This window comes from Apus apus, chromosome 24 (genome assembly GCF_020740795.1).
Source record: "Apus apus isolate bApuApu2 chromosome 24, bApuApu2.pri.cur, whole genome shotgun sequence".
Lineage (NCBI taxonomy): Eukaryota > Metazoa > Chordata > Aves > Apodiformes > Apodidae > Apus > Apus apus.
The window spans coordinates 6,493,617-6,514,457 of record NC_067305.1 but is presented as its reverse complement, the minus strand read 5'-3'; the positions used below and the strand labels follow the sequence as shown (position 1 = coordinate 6,514,457).

Genomic DNA, 20,841 nt, shown 5'->3' with positions numbered 1-20,841 from the left:
GAATGTTAAACCACCTTCTCACCCCAAAACAGCCCATATGAAGTTACCTCCAGCAGAAAAAGCTGCAGGCAACCAACATCCTTCTGACAACACACACTGCTTACCCAGAGCCTCTTGCACAACACGGGTGCCCCTGTTCCAAAGAGCTTCAAAACACACTCAAACAGCTCTAAAGCTCCAACAGCCCCAGAGCAGACTGAGCTCCCCGGCCACAGGCGGGGGCTCATATATCCCGGGCCCCGCCCAGGGCCCTCCCCACAATCCCCTGGGAATAGGGGCAGCTGGAACACCAGCTGGAATTAAGGGCTGGGGAGCAGCAGCTGGTCCTGTCACCTGCCTCTGGGGACACGCCCCGGGGCGGGGAGGGAAAAGACAGCAGTGAGGACCTGCCCACGAGAAACCGCCCGTGGAAAGATCTCTCGAGGACTACTCGGTGAAGAGACTGATGAAAGGGATCTCAGAATTACTGGTCTCACTGTGTCAGAGCCGGGCAAGATGCAAACGGGCATCCCCGGGGCAGGAGGGGGCTTGGGGAGCGGCTGCAGGGGAGGGGCTGGGGCTGCCCGGGGCGAGCGGGGCCGGGGGAGGCTCAGGGGGGCTCTGGCCGGGCGGGGAGGTGCCCGGCGCCCGTGCCCGGCGGTGTCCGCCCCCTGCCCCGCTCCCCTGCCCCCGCTGCCCCGGGGCTGCCCCGGCCCGGCTCCCCCCCAGCGGAACGGGACCTGCCGCAGCGGGCGGCTCGAAGCGGCGGGGGCGGCGGCAGCGACGGGGCAGGCGGGGACAGCGACGGGGGCGGCCCCGGCCCGGAGCGCCCGGGGTTCCTGCGAGCCGGAGAGCGGAGCGCAGGCTGCACGCTGGCACCTCGCTCGTCTGTACAAAAAGGGAAAGAACTCAAACACGCTGACACTTTTATTACCTTAATCCTAGGCCACTCCTTCCTGAACTGCTCCAGCACAGATTCCCCCCTCTGATTTTTATATTGGAGAGGAAAGGAGAGTTCCAAGTGCTCTGGAATCATTGTCTGCTGATTGAATTGCCCTCCGCTGCCAAGGGAAGCATTTACATTACAGAATGCACCCTCAGCAAGTTTGCTGATGACACCAAGCTGGGAGGAGTGGATGACACACCAGAAGGCTGTGCTGCCATTCAGAGAGATCTAGACAGGCTGGAGACTTGGATGGGGAGAAACCGGATGAAGTTCAACAAGGGCAAGTGCAGTTTTACATTTGGGGAAGAAAAACACCATGTACCAGTACAGGTTGGGGGCTGACCTGCTGGAGAGCAGTGTAGGTGAAAGGGACCTGGGGGTCCTGGTAGACAGGAGGATGACCATGAGCCAGCAATGCGCCCTTGTGGCTAAGAAGGCCAATGGCATCCTGGGGTGCATTAGAAAGGGGGTGGTTAGTCGGTCAAGAGAGGTTCTCCTCCCCCTCTATTCTGCACTGGTCAGGCCCCATCTGGAGTATTGTGTCCAGTTCTGGGCCCCTCAGTTCAAGAAGGACAGGGAACTGCTTGAAAGAGTCCAGGGCAGAGCCACAGACATGATTAAGGGAGTGGAACATCTCCCTTATGAGGAAAGGCTGAGGGAGCTGGGTCTCTTTAGTTTGGAGAAAAGGAGACTGAGGGGTGACCTCATCAATGTTTACAAATACGTAAAGGGTGAGTGTCAGGAAGATGGAGTTAGGCGTTTTTCAGTGATTTTTTTACTGTGAGAGTGACAGAGCACTGGAACAGGCTGCCCAGAGGTTGTGGAGTCTCCTTCACTGGAGACATTCAAAACCCGCCTGGACGCCTTCCTGTGTGATGTACTCTAGGTGACCCTGCTCTGGCAGGGGGGTTGGACTAGATGATCTTTCGAGGTCCCTTCCAACCCCTAGGATTCTATGATTCTATGATACACGATGTTATCTGGGGACAGACCTTTGCCTTGCAAACCTCTTTTATCACAGCAGCTCTGGGCACTGGCTCTGTGGGGGTTAAAGCTCAGATGGAAATCCTGGCTCCCCATGCTGGTTCCCTGGAACCCCCTATCCTCACCCACAAGCAACAAGTGGATTTGTGTGGTCCTGGGTGAAACACTTGGGGACACAGGATCTGCCATCAGCTCGGGTAAAATGAAATACCCCTGAGATGTGATAGGTCCAATCTCCTTGTCCAGTGCCCCCAAGACAGGTCAGGAACATCTATAGGAAAACATTTCCGCAAAACAGGAAAAGAACCTCACTGGAGTAAGGCAATGGATCTGTATTTGCAGACTTTCTTGTATTATTTGACTTTTTATGGACTTCAGTGAAAGCTTTGCCAACTATAGATCATCAGAGTGAGCCATAGCTGATGTGCATTAAAAAAACCACAGACGAACAAAAAATGCAATAAACAAAAATAAGACCAACAAAAAAAACCCAGCTTGGTTTCACTTTTTTAGTTTCCACAAGTGAGGAGAAAACACAACTGGCTGTTGGTGACTGGAACCAGAGGGTCCAGCTGTTCACCTCATGCACTGATGACCAGACATGTCCTTTTCTCTGTCCCTGAAAAAGGGAACACAGGAAGTGCAGATTTCTGCAGTGTTTACGCTCCCGGTTTAGGACACTGAAGAACCCAGCAGCCTGAATAGGTTCTGGACTGGTTCTGTTTCACTGCAGGTCTTACTGATCTGAGCAAAAGGACTTGAAATACTTGGAGAGCTGTTAGTCCTTCTAAGAAAGAACAGAACAGCTGGAGATTTCTTGATGTATCCTCTTTGTCATTTAAACCATTTGCCAGGGGCTCCTGCATCTGTAATTTCTGAGAGCATTGTTGGGCTGTCCTCAAAAAAAGAGCCACAGCTCTTGCTGCCCTTGTCACCTACTTGTGATTCTATGTTGAGATTTCTCTCCTAGAAGTAAAACAAAGATTTTTTTTTTAGTAGTGAGACAGCCACACCTTGCCTGAATTCTTTCTTTGCTGCATTTTATAGCCAGGTCTATTTCAAAATGTACTGTATCCTGCTTTGGAATTTGTACCAAAACTGAAAGTAGTTGTTCTGTGTCCAGGAATTTTGAGATAACTGTAAAGCAGAAGTAAACAGATCAGAAACTGAACTTAAATTGTAATAAAATCTGTTTTTGAAATGCACACAATTGATTAGTGATACTTGTGCTCATCCTTTTCTTTTGTTCTCTCTTCACAGAAAACAGGTTAAAAACAGCTGCTATCAAATTACTTTGTCATAACTATGCTTGCTATAGCTAAGCACGTAGTGATCACTGCAAAGGTGGACACACGTAAATTCAGCAATATTCTTTTTGTTAGATTGGACAGTGTTTCTGTTGTGACAGAGATTAAGATTACGTGACTTAACTTCAGGTGGACTAACTCATAGCCCAGAACTGTATTTTTTTTTTACATTGATGTGGACCACTATGTTCTTTGAAGCAATAGAAAAAATATGCATGCACAACAAGTATTGCATCAGTAGTTCCTTTACCTGCTTTTATTGAGTACATTACGTGCCCTTCCAACAGTGCATCTAGCCATGGTAGTAAAGAGACAAACTCAACTTCTTCACAGAAGCTATTAGCTCACTCACTTCTATGCATTTTATCAGAGAAATTAACTTATCGTAGCAAAACACCTGAGAAAAATACCACTATCATAATAAAGAAGACTTCAGAAAATTAAGTGTCCACTATATAACTGTCACCTAAAAAATCATTAAACACTTTTCAAACATACTGAGTCATACTGCATACTTTCATAGTTTAGAAAAGATGTTTAAAAAGAAATACCATGTATTGAATACTATGTATTAAACATAAACTATTACCTGTTTGAAGGCCAAAAAAAGAGCTCCTCATCCTGGAGTAATTCCTGAACACAGTCCAATCTCATGTTGTTACAGTATGAGCCAGTGGCTCCAGGATATTGGATCTAAGTCTTTGACCTCCTCCCGGAGTTTTAGTGTAATTCAGGACACAAAAAAGCGTGTGACTGTTCCTTTGAAAACAAAACCCATGTGACAAATCCACTCAGAAAAATAAAGATGGTAAATGTCAAGTGGCATTTTCAGGAAACAGGAATGCTTGTGGGATGCTTAGCACATCCCTCTTTGTCATATGAACTACAGCACTTCAGGAATTCAGGTAACTTAATTGAACTTAATATTAGCCTTCATTACATCATTTTCTGAAGTATATAAACACATGTGTGCTCTTTTTTTTCAGTATTTTTTGTAGTAGTATTACATTCCTACTGCAGTGGTGCAGTTCACATTTTTTTTCTCTCAATTGAACTAATTAAAAACTAACTAACCGTACAAAAGGAGACAAATTATAATCTGAGATCAAATACTAATCAGAACATTTTAAGTATATTTCTGAAAATCACCTAAAATAGTTAGAAGTCCAAAAGATAATGAGCTTAATTTTTTTTTAAAGACCTGGCTTACAGGCAACACAGGAGCCAAATAACAGGCGTATAACTAAACAATTATTTGCATGTTCAGGGCTTTTACATGTTACACATCCCAGTGTCTCACACTTGAGGGTTGACTGTATCTGTTTTAAAAAAAAAACAGTCTATAATATTTACATCCAGTACATACCTAAATAGTTCTAAATACCTGAAACTTTCAATGCTGTTGGCTTGAAAGAAGGCAAATAAAAACACTGGGGCCATATAAACATACTGACTGAAAACAGAACAGGAAGAAATCTGATACAAATACAAGCAACTAACAGCATAAAGACAGATAGATAATACAAACACTGCTGAAATACCATGCTTTAAAAGAACAAAGCAGTAGTCAGGAGATTTAAGAAAGGTGGGCAAATTCAAAACCAGTTTAATTAAGGACATATTTACCACAAAATGCAACTCATGACAACACTTAGGGGGAACTCTACATTTGGGATAGTGTCCATGCTGCCTACCTTTAAGCAACTGAGGGCTCATTTCCCTGTACAGTAAATGAAGAGACAAGCCCCTCCAGAATTAATACTGGCACAGAACTTGATTTAGGTGTTTCTAGTGTGTGCCTGTACTATTGACTTTTGCCTGTTAATAGCTGACACAAAGATACACAAGCAGGCTTCTGGGTTAAGATGGAAATTGCTGTGTATGGCCTGATTCAAACTTGCCACTGGGGCAATAAAAATTCTGCAGCAATACTGCTAAAAGAATCTTAAAGCAGTTTACTGTTCTCAGTTGCTCCTGTGACCTCCTTCCTCTCAAAACCACCTGTGGAATTGGGAGCAGCTTTCAGAGAAATATTGCATTGGTGGTACCAGTCTTAAGAGTGGCTGGCTCCTGCAGTTCCATGTGAAGCACCAGAGCAAACAAGAAGGAACTGAGGACACAGCATGACAGATGAACAGAAAGAAACTACAGTTATCTCCCACTTCTGAGGAAGAGATCTAACTGTGTACTCTCTGTTCCTCTCAAAAATTAAAAAGAAGAAGGAAGGAAAAGGGAAAGGGCAGTAGCAGAAGGTTGAAGATGACTGATCTAGTCAAAGGTGTCCTTGCCCATGGCAGGGAGGTTGGAACGAGATGACTTTAAGGCTCGCTTCCAATCCAAGCCATTTTAAGATTCTATGACATCTCTCCAAGTGGAAAGCTTTTTAAAAGTCATACATGGAGAATAAGGAATCGCCAGGCTCCCCTTTTTATATCAGGGTGACAAGCGGCCTTCTGAACAGAGGTGGAGATCAGAACTTGGCAGGCAGCAAAGTGCAAGTGCCGAGATTTTCTAACCAAAAGTGTAACAGGCTTGAGCAGGCAAGTCATGCAGCTTCTGCTGCCTAGAAGGCAAGGAACTCTGGGTGCATCAAGTGCTCCAAGCATTGTTCTCCCTCTGGAGCACTTCTATGCAATCAAGTACCTCATTGCATGTGACCATCAGTAGAGAAATTACTTTGTCTGCCACTATCCCTTAGAGCTAAAGGAAAACAAAACAGTCTTCCAAGTCCACGTTTATCCTGTGTAAAATTAATAAAAACACAGGCATTTTAACCCAATATATGCAACTTCTTGCAGAAATGTCACCTTCTCCATTTCATATTACGCAAATTTTGCATCAACGTGATTTCTAAATTTGTATCAAATACAGACATCAATGTAAAGATTACTATGTATTATTTCTTCCTGCAATTCACTTCTAGGATTTCCTGTGCTAGACATTTTGTGCTGAGTTGCAATGCATTTCTCTGTTCAGATAGGTGGGTTTTTTATAGCTCTGAATGGTATGCAAGTTCTGCAATACAGAAATAAATATAAATGGTCAGCTCTTTGACACAAGCATCAAGGGAACTCGGTGAAACATGACTTTATAAAATTGTAATTTGTAAACTTGCTATTCTTACCGAGAACCTCTGTTATTAATGACTAGATCGAGGTTTTATGCCGATGATGAATCTATCATAGCAGTTTTCTCCCTCCCCTGAAAACACACCTGGAGTGATTTAGGAGCATAAACTGAATTTTGAATAAATTCAACATATTTTAGCAAAGCTGCAGCAGCTGCAAGACAGTAGTACTTTGGAAAGAAACAATCTTTAATGAGCATGCTATTTAAATCCCACAAGGCCAAGCGGTGCACTAAAGAAATCACATGCACACTTCTGCTTTACAACTACTGAGGGCTGACAGCACTGCCAAAGCATCATGTTTTAAATACTCACCACCCACATATAGTGCACATCTATGCATGTAAATATTGATGAATGTTTGAGTATCTGTACACTTCACACCCCACACTACACAGCTGGTATTGTGAACACACATATTTCAGTAGTTACGTGTGGCTTGAAATGAAGACTCAGGTCACCAAGTATCACTATGTAAAATGGTTGGTACAAGGACAACATTTCCTGAGGCCAGAAAGGCAACTACAGCTGTTAAGGTGTATTGTCAAGGAAAGAGTAAAAAGGAGAAAGAGGAAACCTCTGAAAACTAAACTCAATAAATAACAGGCTTCTATTTAAATTTCTAGCAATATCAGAAACACTGACCCTGGAGAGCAAAATAAAACAATAGCTCTGTTATGATATTCTAACTTCCGCAACAAGCCCCGGACTTGTGTACTAACAATGTAAAAAAGCTGTTAAAAACTTATCTGGACACGGTGTCTTCTCCTTAGTTAAACACACTTTGATTGACTCTCTATGAAAATGGTGCTGAATTCAGATGCACACAATTGCTCTATGTATTCCAAACCTTTTGTTTCATTGAAGTATTTTCTTTGGACAGTTGTAAAAGCCACATTCTGTGAAGATGCAAGGAAGAGCAAGTATTTCAAAAAGTTAGAGGATTTTTAATCAGACTGACTTCTCTATTATTCTAGTGATACACACTTGCAAGAATCTATCAACTGATCCAGCAATCTCTCTTTGTGGAAGTATTCATTCTAGCTTATCAGCACAAGCAAGCCACACTTCTGTCACTTATCTTTCCTTCCCTCTGGTAGTGAGTACTTATATAAAAGTCTCATACTACTGCTCTGAACAAATTAACAGAGCTTTTTCTTGGATATTGCTTTTCCTCTCAAGAACTAGCTACTAACCTAAATGTTGGTTAAAATTAATGACTTCTTGGAAGACTTATTTTCATGCTAGCATTGAGCTACCTCACATTCAAGCTGTAGTTTTCCTTTGCCAAGGCTTAAGCTAAAGGGATGATTATCAAGCTTTCCATGGTCAACAGGGAATGAAGATACGCAGGTCAATGTCACTGAATGCGTGTGATGCCCAAGTCACCTATGCAAGAAAGAGAGGATACAGGTCAGGAAGCAGAAGAGGACACGTGAAGAAGCTACCAGCAGTGTAGACATGAAAGCAAGTCCAATAGACACCAATACAGTTTTGTAAAAGTTCTGAGGCTTTCATACTCATAAATGACACATACTAATTCACCTCAACCTCTACTACTCTGGCAATGCTCTTTTTTGCAGTGCTCCAATTCTGCAATACATTAGCCCCATCTTTCTAGCAGGTTGAAAGAACAAAGAAGGGGCAAATGAAAATGCTTGATTATTTTATCTCTGAATCTTTCCTAGGTTCAGTATTGCTCAAATTCAATGCCACAAATCCAAAACTTTCAGCTTTAATCAGTATCATCCTTATCTCTGTAACTGTCAAGATTAGAACTCGCAGCATTGGAACTTCATTTAGATTACTCTTTACAATGGTAACATTAGGCCCGAGAATCACAGAAAAAATCTGACTGCATTTAAGGTTCTAGAAGTTGGGAAAAACTCTCAAATCATCAACCAGATAAAAGTGATGAACAAAAACTGTAAAATATGGAATAACATTTAAGAGCCTACCTTAAAGTGTTCTGTAATCAGACTGAATAATTTTGTTGTGCTCCCTGCATCACAAGCAGTGTTCGACATTACTATTTCTAGTGGTGTTAAAATCCTGAGTTTAGTAATAACCTGAACAAAAAACATTTCAAAATAATTAAATAAACACGCATATTCTAAAATACTTTGCCACAATAACAAACCAGCGATAATTAATTACAGAATCCTTTTATCTTAAAATTGCAGTTCCAGTCTTGTAAATAAAGATCAAATTTTCTGCTAACAAATGAGTCAAATTTATCTGTATCTATAGATACAGATTACATAAACATACATGAAAGAAAATTAAAAAATAGAGGTATCTATCCTCTGTCATTTAAACATAGAAACATGCTTCTTGTTGAAGAAAGAGATAATATCCACAACTATATTCCATGGCTACGATGGGAGAAGGACTTACTTTGAGCAGATGGCAGCTTTCTGGGCTTGCAGCTGCAAAATTAGTGGTGCTCTGGAAGATGAAGAAGTGCAACAGGTCCAAACATCAATAACCTTTTGACTGAGGCTTGGTATAGACTTTGTTCTTAAGTACTAGGTATTACAGAAGTATTTCTGTAGCTGCCAGGTTCCACGTGTACTTACATGTGTTAGGACCAGAATGAGTTTTAAAAGCATTTGTGATCAAAAAAATTCTACATTATACAACATACATTTTAGTAAACAGACTTGACAGCTGTTTATACTGAGTCAAATCTACTTATTCTCTTAATTAAAGCTAGTCTTTATTCTTGGAATACTGTAAAGATGCTACAAGTCACATTTTCAGGCATGTGTAACTATGACAAAACCACTAAATAAGATGTTTTATTAATGCTGGAGCTGCATAAAGCAGAGATTATTCACCAGACTAGCGAATAACCTAAAAGCTCAAGCAGAACCACAGTTTTATTTTAACAACACAGACTCTGAAGCCAGAGAACACAAACTGATTTCTGCAGGCTGAATAGGGCCTTTATGAAAATTCTGCATCAGCCTACGGATTGTTGCTGCGTGTGCCTCTTACCCTCAGGCTTGTGGACAGCAAACTGAAGAACAGAGGAATTCTCCAGCAGAAACAGCTGAACCCTGATCGTTACCTATGCAACAACAGCACCCATCAGCAGGGACATGCCTACCCAAGAACACTGCAAAATCAATGGGATATTCCCAGGAAACTTTTCAACTACTGTGCAGGTGATGGAGCTGCCCTTTACAGCATCTTAAGGAGCATGTGAATATGCATAACAGATGAAATTCCAGCTGCAAGGAGTGTGTTCAGCTACTTGATCTGACTTCCTTGAACATAGTCCAGACATTAGGACCTCCTGGCCAATACTACTGTAGTTTACATTTGCTAGATAAGGTACATGTACTAGGTTTACTTGTTTTTTCCCATTTTAAAAAGGGGGTGCTGTGGGGTGAGGAAAATACACAACACTTTTTCCCAGCAAAATACCTCTGGTATTTTCATGTGCTGAGGTGAATACTGGCTATGGCATTGTTCACCAGAATTGTGCAAGATAAACAGGCTAATTGCAACAGCATTAAAATATTTTCTTGCAAGTGGATTTCTATTAAAAAATTCAGGTTAAGTGCCATAATCCCTTTCATGGAGAAAAAAAAAAAAAAGGAAAAGTAGGTTTAATGGTTTAATGTAAATTTTCTGCTGAAAGAAGCAATTGAGATTCTCTTCCTTCAGAGATATGTTCATTTGTTGAGAAGAGAGTGCAGTTGTCTAACTGGAACAAGGTTTTACTGAGCATTTTTCAGAATTCCCCGTCACTTGTAAAACTCTCTTTAGTGCCTACAACAAAACATGATACATGTTCCCATGCCTGAGTTAGGCATCTCACCTTAAAACAGACCTTCCTCAAAAAATTAACAAGACTCCCCTTGAGAAGGTTCACAGCTCATTTTTATGCCAGTTCATCAGCTGATAAATATATGACACAGCTGAGCTTTGTGTTCTATTATGATTTGCAGCAGACAGTGCAGGTCTTGTCCAGTCTCCGTTAACAACCATTTCAAATTCTCTGAAAATCCTCAGGCTAACTATTCCAGCTTCACCATGTGAAGATTGAAATACAGTCCTAAGAGCTGTTGCTTTATAATCTCCCCCCACCCCAGACTATAATTTCTCGAGTCTACTCATCTTCTCAATATATTTACCTATTTGTTCACGTATTTATACAAGGTATTAGAACAAGGCATTTGTGAAAGAAGAAAGGTGCATCAATTGACATCACTGATACTTGTTGTAAAGCATCTTCTACAGGCAGGTGGTGATGCTTGCCGATTTGAAACATTTCCATGTAAAGAAAAACTCACCTGTCCCACATGTGATTCAGAACCTGGTCTGCAGCCAAATCCTCCATCAAAGTTCATACAGGACAGAACAAATTCTACTGCCTTCCCCACATCGATAGCATCCAGCTTTCCCTGCAAGTCAGAAAAGAAACCAGTGCAACTTTACACTTTGCTGTGCTCATTAACTACAGGAACTTCAGCAGCACCAAGATTCTGTAGTTGCCCAAATGATGATTTAGGACTTACCAGAAGTGCAAGAGTTGCTGCAGCACAGAAGGAGAACCTTGTATCTATTTCTCCTAAAATGTGAAGGGTAGGGAATGAAGTAAGAGTATTGTTGTTAACAGCAGCAAAAATACATGTAAACCACTGCTGAAAACACAGAACGGTGTTAAAATACTAGGTCTTACATCAAACAACAAAAAAACAGACCTAAATGGTCCCTGTACTGTTTCCTTTTCTGGCCTGTGAATTATTTCCTCGGTCATTATGTCACCCACAGCTGATCCTATCTACTTCTTTCTTTCAGCACAGAGTATCAGGATTTGTCAGCAAAGGTCTTGTAATTTGTCTAGCGTTTCGGCAGCTGCCATCTCCTCCAGTTTTAGGAAGCAATGGACCCTGCCCTTAGATCAGCCTGAGAATATAAGCTCTTTTTTTTCTTTTCATCCTCAATTGTTTTTCCAAATGGTTCTTTTATGGGCAAAATGGTGTGTTGGGTCTGTGTGGGCAGGCTATAGGAGTGGGGGACGCTACAGGGGTGGCTCCTGTGAGAAACTGCTGGAAGCTTCCCCGGCTCCAGGTGGGACCCATCTCTGGCTAAAGCCAAGTCCATCAGGAGGGGTGGTACCACCTCTGCAATAACATATTTAAGAAGGGGGAAATCAAACTGCCAAGGAGACCTGCTGGGGAAAGAGCAGTGAGATGTGAGAAACGTGTATGTAGATATCAATTTCCAGATGGTTGCACATTCAACACATCTATTGCAAAGCTGGAAGTACAAGGTGGTCATGGAAGAAAATAATCAGATCACCACCATCAATGTTTTATTCATCCTTTTGACAGTTCTCACATGAGACTTTCTACCTCAAATCAAGACCCTTTAAAGGTAGGCTCATTCAAATAATCAGATGCTTCCCTGCTAATGCAAAGACACTCCCTTCTGCTCCCCTCTAATTGCCTCATTATTTCAATACAATTTTTTCTGCCTCATCTATCTTTTCAAAATTATCAAAGGATAAAAATGTTTCATTCCAAGGATATGTAATTATATAAATGTCTGAACTTACATTTAATTTCAGTTACAAACTGATGAGTAGTATCAAACCAATTTCTGTAAACACCTATGGACTGTGATAATGGGTCTCTCTCCCTTGTAAGTGCTGCCATCTGCTGCTGCTTCTTGAAATCTACAGAAATAAATACCTATTCTTAGAAGAAAAATACAGTAACATACAAGTTGGTTTAAATATCAGCAAAAACCTACTAAGCTATCACACAGTTCTGAGTAAGTGCTATGGACCTAAAAATAGTTTGCTGTAAGGAAAGGCAAGCATTTTAGAGTAACTGAAACATACCATTGTAAAACATAAACGACAGACAGTATGGTTCCAAAGGTTTCTTCAAAGCTGGCACATCTGCCTCAAATACAAGAATATATTCAGTGCTATCGCCTTCAGGACTGTTTTCAGCCAGCACTAGGTTCTAATAAAACAAACAAATACAGATACACAAGTTTATGTTCACACCTGAGGTAACACACAAAATAAACATTTGTCAAATACTAAGTCCTGTAAGTTACCTGGCACATCATGTCTATACAATATTACTGCAACTTTAAGTATTGACCCAGAAATGCCTTTTATACCTAATAAAGAGAAATACAATGATTTAGCAGTAAATATTATTTAGGAATTAAAATTGTAACTTTACCTGTTTAAAGAGTCTTACTGGTTTTGGCTGTATCTTTTATTTAAGAGAGACATGCTTAGAAAAAATATTCCCTGCACTGTCCCACAGGCAAGACCTCCTTGTATGTATTTCATTCAGCATGAGAACAAATGCAAACACATTAAAAATGAAGATCCAATGCGCAAACACGGAGAAGGAAAACCAAAATATTCCCAGTGCTGAGTTACAAGTTACTGCTGTTACCACGGAAGTAGACAGCAGGTCCCAAATTAATCAGCAATATGTATCCAAATACTAACATATTTCTTATTAATCGCTTACTGAAAAGACAAACTAAATTCTTTGCCTTTCTTTACAAACACATGAGATATTATAAAAGCATGAAGAATGGTAGGCAGAAAGAAAATTAGTATTGGTAATATCTAAATGTGCTGTTACTTTGGGAAAGGTATCATGCATAAAGTGAATAATGCTTATAATAAAACTCATACTGTTTCCACCTTTAACATGTAGAAATTGCTAATCAACGGGCCAAATCAAGAGAGAGGTAGTTGCAGACTAAAAGAAGAGATAGATATGTAATCTTCAAAGATAAGTCTTTATGGCTTTCAAAAATATTGCAGCTAAAAATTTTATCAGGAGAAGTCTGTAGTGGAAATATATTTTCTTTAGAAAATTTAAACTAATAAAAATCTTAAAATATTTTCTTTCATTAAATGAGTTTAGTATTCCTGCATCTCAGTGTTAAGGGTAAACATGTCAGATTATTAGCTTCACCACATTAATGTTAATTGCACATACTTTATAAGTAAGATGGAACAATTTCAAAATACTTGAACACACACTGGTTGTGTGTCCCCATTACTACTCATACGAAAAGTATACTGCATCAAACCAACAAATCCTGTCCACAGAGGGGAAGAGATACAGGATTCACCGAAATTGAATTACTCCTGATGAAAGATAGGGAACACAAGTTGCTGTCAACAGCATCAGATCACAGTAATGAGAAAGCAGAAGAATGCAACCCCTCCACCCTCCAACAAATCAGGAATATGTAAATAGAAAGAATATGCATAAGCTTATTAAAAAATCCAAAACAAGCCAAACAAATCATAATAAACAAACAAAAAACATCCCCCCACCATTACATAGGCTGTTAGTTTAGCCACTGGAGCAAGATTAGAGTACTTAGATCACAGTGGCTCAACAACAGGTTACTAGTACAGGGAGATAAAAGTTACTTCTGCATCGATGAAGAGTCTGAGAAATTACCCAGTAACTTTATCTGAACCATCAAAGTCTACTCTATGGGGTTATTATTCCCCCTCAACAGTATGAAGTTTTAAATATCTGCTCACATTTCTGCCACAGGTGTAAATGCTAGATTTGTGGAGAAAAGCACTATTTTATTAGACCAGTGGTTATAGCTCATCCCTCACCTATACTTCTGCACTTTTTGCCACCCCGTACACGTTCATACGTGAAAAACGTATTCACAAACCATGTAATTTATTAGTTCTGAAACATGATAGGGGAAGAAGAGAAACTAAGAGTGTACCAATTAATTTTATCTGATACTTCTATTCAGTCCATGCATTTTATTTTTCTAGCTTCTTTTTCATATGTACTGTGTCACTTGTCCTTACAGATCAAGAGTGGAGCAGTTAGACGGATTGTTCACTGAAAAATGTTTTCCATTATTAACTGCATGTTTCTGTTCCTGAGTGTTAGCAACAGAGGATTATTTCTGCTATGTCATTAAGTTTAATATATATAGTTCCATAAAAGCAGTTGATGTACCAAATAAAATAAAACATATTATGAAGAAGTTTGTATGTAGCATCTATAGATTTTACTGATTCTACTGGAGTTCTGTTGTGGTGATTTTGAAGATGTACAGGGAGACTTTGTATGTGCTGCCAAGGCAGCTCCTGCCTCCACCTGGCAGGCACTGATGCTGGTCTGCTGGGAAGCTACTTGCAATGAATGAATTAGAAAAGGTGGCTGAGAAAATTTCTTTTCAAGTCAGATTCTCCTTCAGTACACCTTCTAACTGTTGGAAGATCTGCACAGACTTCAGGCTAGTAAAACATGCAACAACCAGAGAAGCCAAATAAGGCAGGGGTATACTTTTGCTCCACAAATTTTATGTGATACTTCAGAAACTTAGAAGAAATAAATCTGTATCTACATATTTCACTACTATGAATCGTCCTATTGACTGAAGTTCTCTGCAGGCTTTTAAGAAAGATACTGTGACTGTTCCACTCAGAATAAATGTACCAAAAAACCCAGACGAGTGCAGAGCTGCACATTTTGAACAGATTTTGGTTTTGTGCATGTAGTGTCTTTAGATGACACTGTGTAGCAATAGTTACAAATGTAACTCCTAGGTTTTAAAAATTCAACCTGTATTTATTGAAGAAAAGGTCATTGCAATGACACGACTACAATATGCAGTACTTTCAGAGGTATGCACGATGTTTCAGCCAGATTCAAACTGAACTAAGGCAAACGGTCCAGGGCAGTAATGACTGAAACAAAGCACAGAGTGGTAGTTTGATCTTTACTTCTTCAAATGAGGAGAGGATGCCTTTCTGCAAAATATATGTAAGCCCAGTTAGTCTGACAAAATGTAAAGAGATCCTGGTAAAATTTACATACATATATATGAAGAGATCAGACTAAACGATCATAAGATAGTATAGCCAAATAGTATTACAGATAAAAATGTAAAATAACACTCATATTAATGGTTTAACTACAAATTGCTGAAGTGTTATTTACAAGTGAAATTGAAATGAGGAAAAGACTGGATCCCCCTTTTATGTCCCAGTCCCTAACTGGTCCTTAACAAGTCCCAACTTGTAAACTTCCCTTGCTTGGCAAAGATAAACAGTTTAAAAAATGTCCTTCCTTTGGGTTTTCTGAAAATGAACAACCAAACAGAGAAGAAATAATTTAACTACTTATTTGTAAGCAAAAGCTACAATACATGCTAATCCTCCACCAAGCATGACAAGGTGTAAGATCAGCTTTGAAACTGTAGGAAAATAGGCCTCATTAGATCCATTGCTCATGGAGATAAATGTATTTCATTCAGCATGAGAACAAATGCAAACACATTAAAAATAAAGATCCAATGTGCAAACACGGAGAAGGAAAACCAAAATATTCCCAGTGCTGAGTTACAAGTTACTGCTGTTACCACGGAAGTAGACAGCAGGTCCCAAATGAATCAGCAATATGTATCCAAACACTAACATATTTCTTATTAATCGCTTACTGAAAAGACAAACTAAACTCTTTGCCTTTCTTTACAAACAGGTGAAATATTATAAAAGCATGAAGAAGGGTAGGCAGAAAGAAAATTAGTATTGGTAATATCTAAATGTGCTGTTACTTTGGGAAAGGTATCATGCATAAAATGAGTAATGCTTATAATAAAACTCATACTGTTTCCACCTTTAACATGTAGAAATTGCTGCTCAACTGGCCAAATCACGAGAGAGGTGGTTGCAGCTTAAAGAAGAGACAGATATGTAATCTTCAAAGATAAGTCTTTATGGCTTTCAAAAATATTGCAGCTAAAAATTTTATCAGGAGAAGTCTATAGTGGAAATATATTTTCTTTAGAAAATTTATACTAATAAAAATCTCATAATGACTTATGACACTCTTGAACTGATTAATGAAATTCTTGTTTTCAACATACAGCCTTTTATCTGTTTTGTCAGTAACATCAAGAAATTTGTTTCCTCTTATTTTGTCTGGGAAGGACTAACATGCAGGATTTCCTGGAATCCTTAACTTGTAAAAAACAACATCCCAAGCCTTTACCTAATTTCTAGAACAGGCCATGACTTTTCCTATTTTGTATGGAGAAGAAACAACAGAACCTTCTTCTCAGCATTTTATCTAGATTAAGATTGCTAGTAGCTTCTGCCTTGTCAGAATACATTAGAAACTGAGTTGTAAATAATCTGCTGCCAAGAATCTTGTGGCTGAACACCACCTAGCCAGACGTATGCTTTAAAAAAGAAGAAATCACACATTTGTTGTTAAAGTTGAAAGACTGCATAAGAGCACCCATTGGTGTTAAACAGATGAGAACCATCTGTGACTGTGCCAAGGACAGGAAACCTTGAGGTTGCAGTCAGTGATGCCACAGACACTGGCAGCAATGAGTAACATGTACGTTCCTGCAAGGGCTGCTAATGGGTAACCTCTACCATTTGTCTTTCTACATTTTTCAATAAGGTTGGCAATTTCATTTCCGGATATTTGTAGACAACTAGTAAACTACAGGTACTCATGTCGAGATTTTCCTAATTCCATATTCAAGTCACACTGACCACCACAGTGCTTTTCACAGGACAACATGTATTAGCATGACTACACATTGGCACGTGCATTCTAGCTGGTTTTGTTATTGTTTGGTTTTTATCTATGGAGGTACAAATACATGATGCAGAGTGCCTTGTTTTGATAATGGGTTTGGGTGTTCTTATGTTTTAATTAACCTTACAACTCAGAATTTCTCAGCATGACCAATGTCACTGAAATGCATCTCATACTTGGTCCAAGTCTGGAGTAATCCTTGCTTTCTGGAGAAGTTCATTCCATAAACTTGGACTAGCCACACAGAAAGCTCTGCTCTGTTAAAAGCAAAACCACACTCTTATTTTGGAACCTTACTTTGCTATAAGCTGTCAAACTCAGTCTTACAAGGCTTTGGAACCTCTAGTGCCTTCAAGGTGAAGAAAGATCTTGGTAATGATACAAAAAGTCATGCTTAAGTAGCTTTTCGAATTAGGTGTAATCTCTTTCATGAAAAAGCCTTTATATACAACTACATTACGTTGCTGAACACCACCTGAGAAGCTAAAAAGACTGAATGAACAAAGGTCATATCAACTGCCTTCCCAGATGGGGTACTTTCTTGGATGGCCAGGACAGAGGGAATTACAAACGGAGGTACATATGCATTGCCTATCAAGCTGGGTGAGAACTCTGAATCTGAGCCTCAGCTCCCCAGGGAAAAAAGTGTCTAAGAGTTAATGCTACATTCAAGACCTTGAAAACACAGATTTCCTAGGATTACAAATAAGATGCATGGCTTCCTGAACTCTATCATGCACCTCAAAAGAGAGCAGAGCCACAACTGAGAGGCAAGTTAGGAAACTTCCTGTCACCTCCCAAAGTGCTAACACTCAGATGCTTCTGGAATCCTGACATAACTGAGCTGCTGCAACCTTTATTCCTCTGATACAGGAACTAGGATCCACTGTGCAGCAGTGGTATTGGCAGCATTAAGGTGACCCTGAAGTCTGCTTTCTAAAGGCACGAGGAAAGTCTGGTCCTAGGAAGCAAGAGAGTTATTTAACTGATCCTGCCAGGAGTGGAGAAAGAACGTGGCAGTCAGGCACCACCTTATGATGACCTCTAGTTCTGCTGCCTGTCATCTAAGACACCGTCTCTGAGAAGGTCACCCAAGAAGAGACCACTAAACTGACTGGGCCATGGTCAAGGCTCAGGATTAACACACAGCTACAGAAGGTATCAAATCAGTTCAGTTCCCATTGTCCAGCCTGCAACTCTGCAGCAGTTGAATGTGACATTGAGAAGAATTCAGGAATGTTACTAGATAAATGACAAGCAGATGGTGTACCTGAAGTAGAAGAAGCCATCTTCCTTGTCATCCTTCACTCTGCTACAGCTAAATGTTGCAACCTGAAAAGAAAGATGCACAATTTTTTATTCAATATACTGATAGTTAAAGTACCTTGCTTTTAATACGCTATCAAGTCAATGATGTGCAGTACTGATACCATACTGTAATTCAGTATCATCACCTGTAACATAGATTCTAGTTTCATAGTCTTAATTCTCAAGAATCTTTTCTTTGCAAAATTCAGGGTGGACACTTTCAGTAATCTCCCTGCTATATGCTTCTGCAGAGCAGTAGCGTTTTTGTCCTCATTATAGTCCTGACATTTGAACAGTCTGACAACTTTTAACAGGACAGATATTGATAAACAAATATCATTGATATGAAATACTTTTTATTTAAGATCTAGAACACGGTATCGATCCAAGTTAAATGAAGGAAAGTTTCTAGTACAACACCCTATGCTGGCCTTTCATTTTAATATCTATTTTGAATACTCATTTTGATGACTTACATCAACTGGCATCCTAGTTCTGCTGCTCTGCATTTCCCACGTCTTCATAGAAATCCGTGCTGGATTAATATTTTCAAGAACGGTGTCATCTTCAGAAAGGACACTAACCATAACATCTGGAGAATGAAAGATAACATTTTTTCAATATTATTTTAATTCAGAATTAAGGCAAACAAACTCCCTGAATTCCTGCACCTCTCACACTTAAAGGACAAACACACAATACCCACATTCTAAACAACAAAAAATTAAAAACAGATACGGAAAACCTTCTCTCCCTAGCGCTGTAATTAGATCAGGTAACAATTCTTAGAAAAAACACCCACCTAACTTTATCCAATCACTGCTTAAAAAACCCAAAAAACCCTCAAATGTCAACTCTGCCTTTCCCAGAGTATCATTCTTACCAAAATATACTTATACTCACCAGGGAAGGTACCTCCTGCTGGAAAAGAAGCATTTTTGTTGTATTTTACATTCAAGCAGACAGGTTTCTCAGGATCAGGTAGGACATTCAATGTGATCAGAGGACAGTCTAATGTGGTCTTGTTGTATGAGGCCTTAAGCTGTAAAGTGTGCTCTCCCCTGAAATATTGATTTGCTATCAGTAGCGTGATGTTACCACTGAACACACCTGTTTCTAAACTCCAGAAATACACTGACGATGAATATTCATCATCCTTCTACCACGATGCAGGCATTATAAATACACTGAGCACTATCAATAGTATTTAAAATGCATTTTTCTACAAATGCAAAACAATATTATGGGTCAAATCCTGCAGATATGAATGCAAAAACATTTAACTGCAGTGAAACACTTCAAGAGTTTAAGAACAAGCACTTATTGCTGGCTTTTAAGCTACCTAAACCCACTTAGTCTGGCAAGAAAAGCTGAGGGATACAGGGAGCGGGAAGCAGAATGGTGAACACAAGGAGGATACAGAAATAATGAATCTGAAAAGTCAGATGGGACTCTCTACATTTATTTCTTCCTTTCTTTCAACATGGCTTTCTTCTACAAACTATCTTTTCTTTCTGGCTGCATCTTTTCTTCCTTGCTTTCTTGCCCCCTTTCCTGCTTTAGCACCCCCGTTCCGTCTGTCTTGCCGGCCCCCCCCCCCCCCCCCCCCCGGCTTCCCCTTCCCCCCCCGGCTTTCCGCTCCCCCCCCCCCCCCCCCGGCTTCCCCCCTTTCCCGCCCCTTTTCTCGCTCCCCCCCCCCCTTTCTTACCCTCCCTCTTTATTTCTCTCTCCCGTCCCCGCCGGGAGGGGGGGGGAGGGGTCGGACGGTTGGGGGGGGGGCGCCTGAGCGGGGGTCGCGCGCCTGCGGGGGGGGGACCCGCCCGGGGAGGGGCGGGGCGGGCGGGGCGCGTGCCCCCTGCGGCGGGAAGCGCGCGGGCGTCTCGCGGGGGCGTCTCTAGCGGGGGCGGGGGGGAGCAGCGGCCGCGAGCGCGGGGCGGGAAGAGTCGCGCGCCTGGGGGAGGGGGAGAGGGGAGGGGGGAGAGCGCGTGAGGGGGAGAGGAGGGCGGGAAGAGCGCGAGAGGGAGAGAGATCGATCCCTGAGGGGGAAAGGGGAAGGGGAAGAGCAGCTGAGAGGGAGAGGAGAGGGGGAAGATCCCTGAGGGGGGAAGATTCCTTAAAGGGGAGAGCACCTGAGGGGGTAAAAAGAGAGGGGGAAAGATCGATCCCTGAGGGGGAGAGATCGATCCCTGCGGGGGAGAGATCGAACCCTGAGGGGAGAGATCGAACCCTGCGGGGGAGAGATCGAACCCTGAGGGGGAGAGATCGAACCCTGAGGGGGAGAGATCGAACCCTGAGGGGGAGAGATCGAACCCTGAGGGGGAGAGATCGATCCCTGAGGGGGAGAGATCGATCCCTGAGGGGGAGAGATCGAACCCTAACAGGGGAGAGATCGATCCCTGCGGGGGGGAGAGATCGAACCCTGCGGGGGAGAGATCGAACCCTGCGGGGGGAGAGATCGAACCCTGAGGGGGAGAGATCGAACCCTGCGGGGGAGAGATCGAACCCTGCGGGGGAGAGATCAAACCCCGAAGGGGGAGAGATCAAACCCCGAAGGGGGAGAGATCAAACCCCGAAGGGGGAGAGATCGATCCC

The 20,841-nt window shown here is 41.3% G+C and overlaps 1 protein-coding gene across 4 annotated transcripts in view; it reads right to left on the bottom strand.

Annotated features, from left to right (window-relative positions):
- The window catches only part of LOC127393964 (uncharacterized), a 56,333-nt gene extending 36,348 nt beyond the window's left edge, over positions 1-19,985 (bottom strand). Inside the window, exons 1-15 of one of the 4 annotated variants that reach the window (XR_007891562.1) lie at positions 19,958-19,985; positions 19,153-19,310; positions 18,726-18,841; positions 18,212-18,273; positions 12,428-12,493; positions 12,204-12,330; positions 11,916-12,056; positions 10,873-10,925; positions 10,648-10,758; positions 8,741-8,791; positions 8,302-8,412; positions 7,603-7,732; positions 4,466-7,242; positions 3,806-3,975; positions 2,407-2,875 (exon numbers count right to left, since the gene is read on the bottom strand). The gene's annotated coding sequence lies outside the window, so the exon portion shown is untranslated. Of the gene's footprint in view, positions 1-2,406; positions 2,876-3,805; positions 3,976-4,465; positions 7,243-7,602; positions 7,733-8,301; positions 8,413-8,740; positions 8,792-10,647; positions 10,759-10,872; positions 10,926-11,915; positions 12,057-12,203; positions 12,331-12,427; positions 12,494-18,211; positions 18,274-18,725; positions 18,842-19,152; positions 19,311-19,359; positions 19,848-19,957 lie in introns of those variants that run through there. The other 3 variants (XR_007891561.1, XR_007891563.1, XM_051639592.1) reach the window with 3 other exon arrangements.
- Between the last annotated feature and the right edge of the window lie 856 nt (positions 19,986-20,841).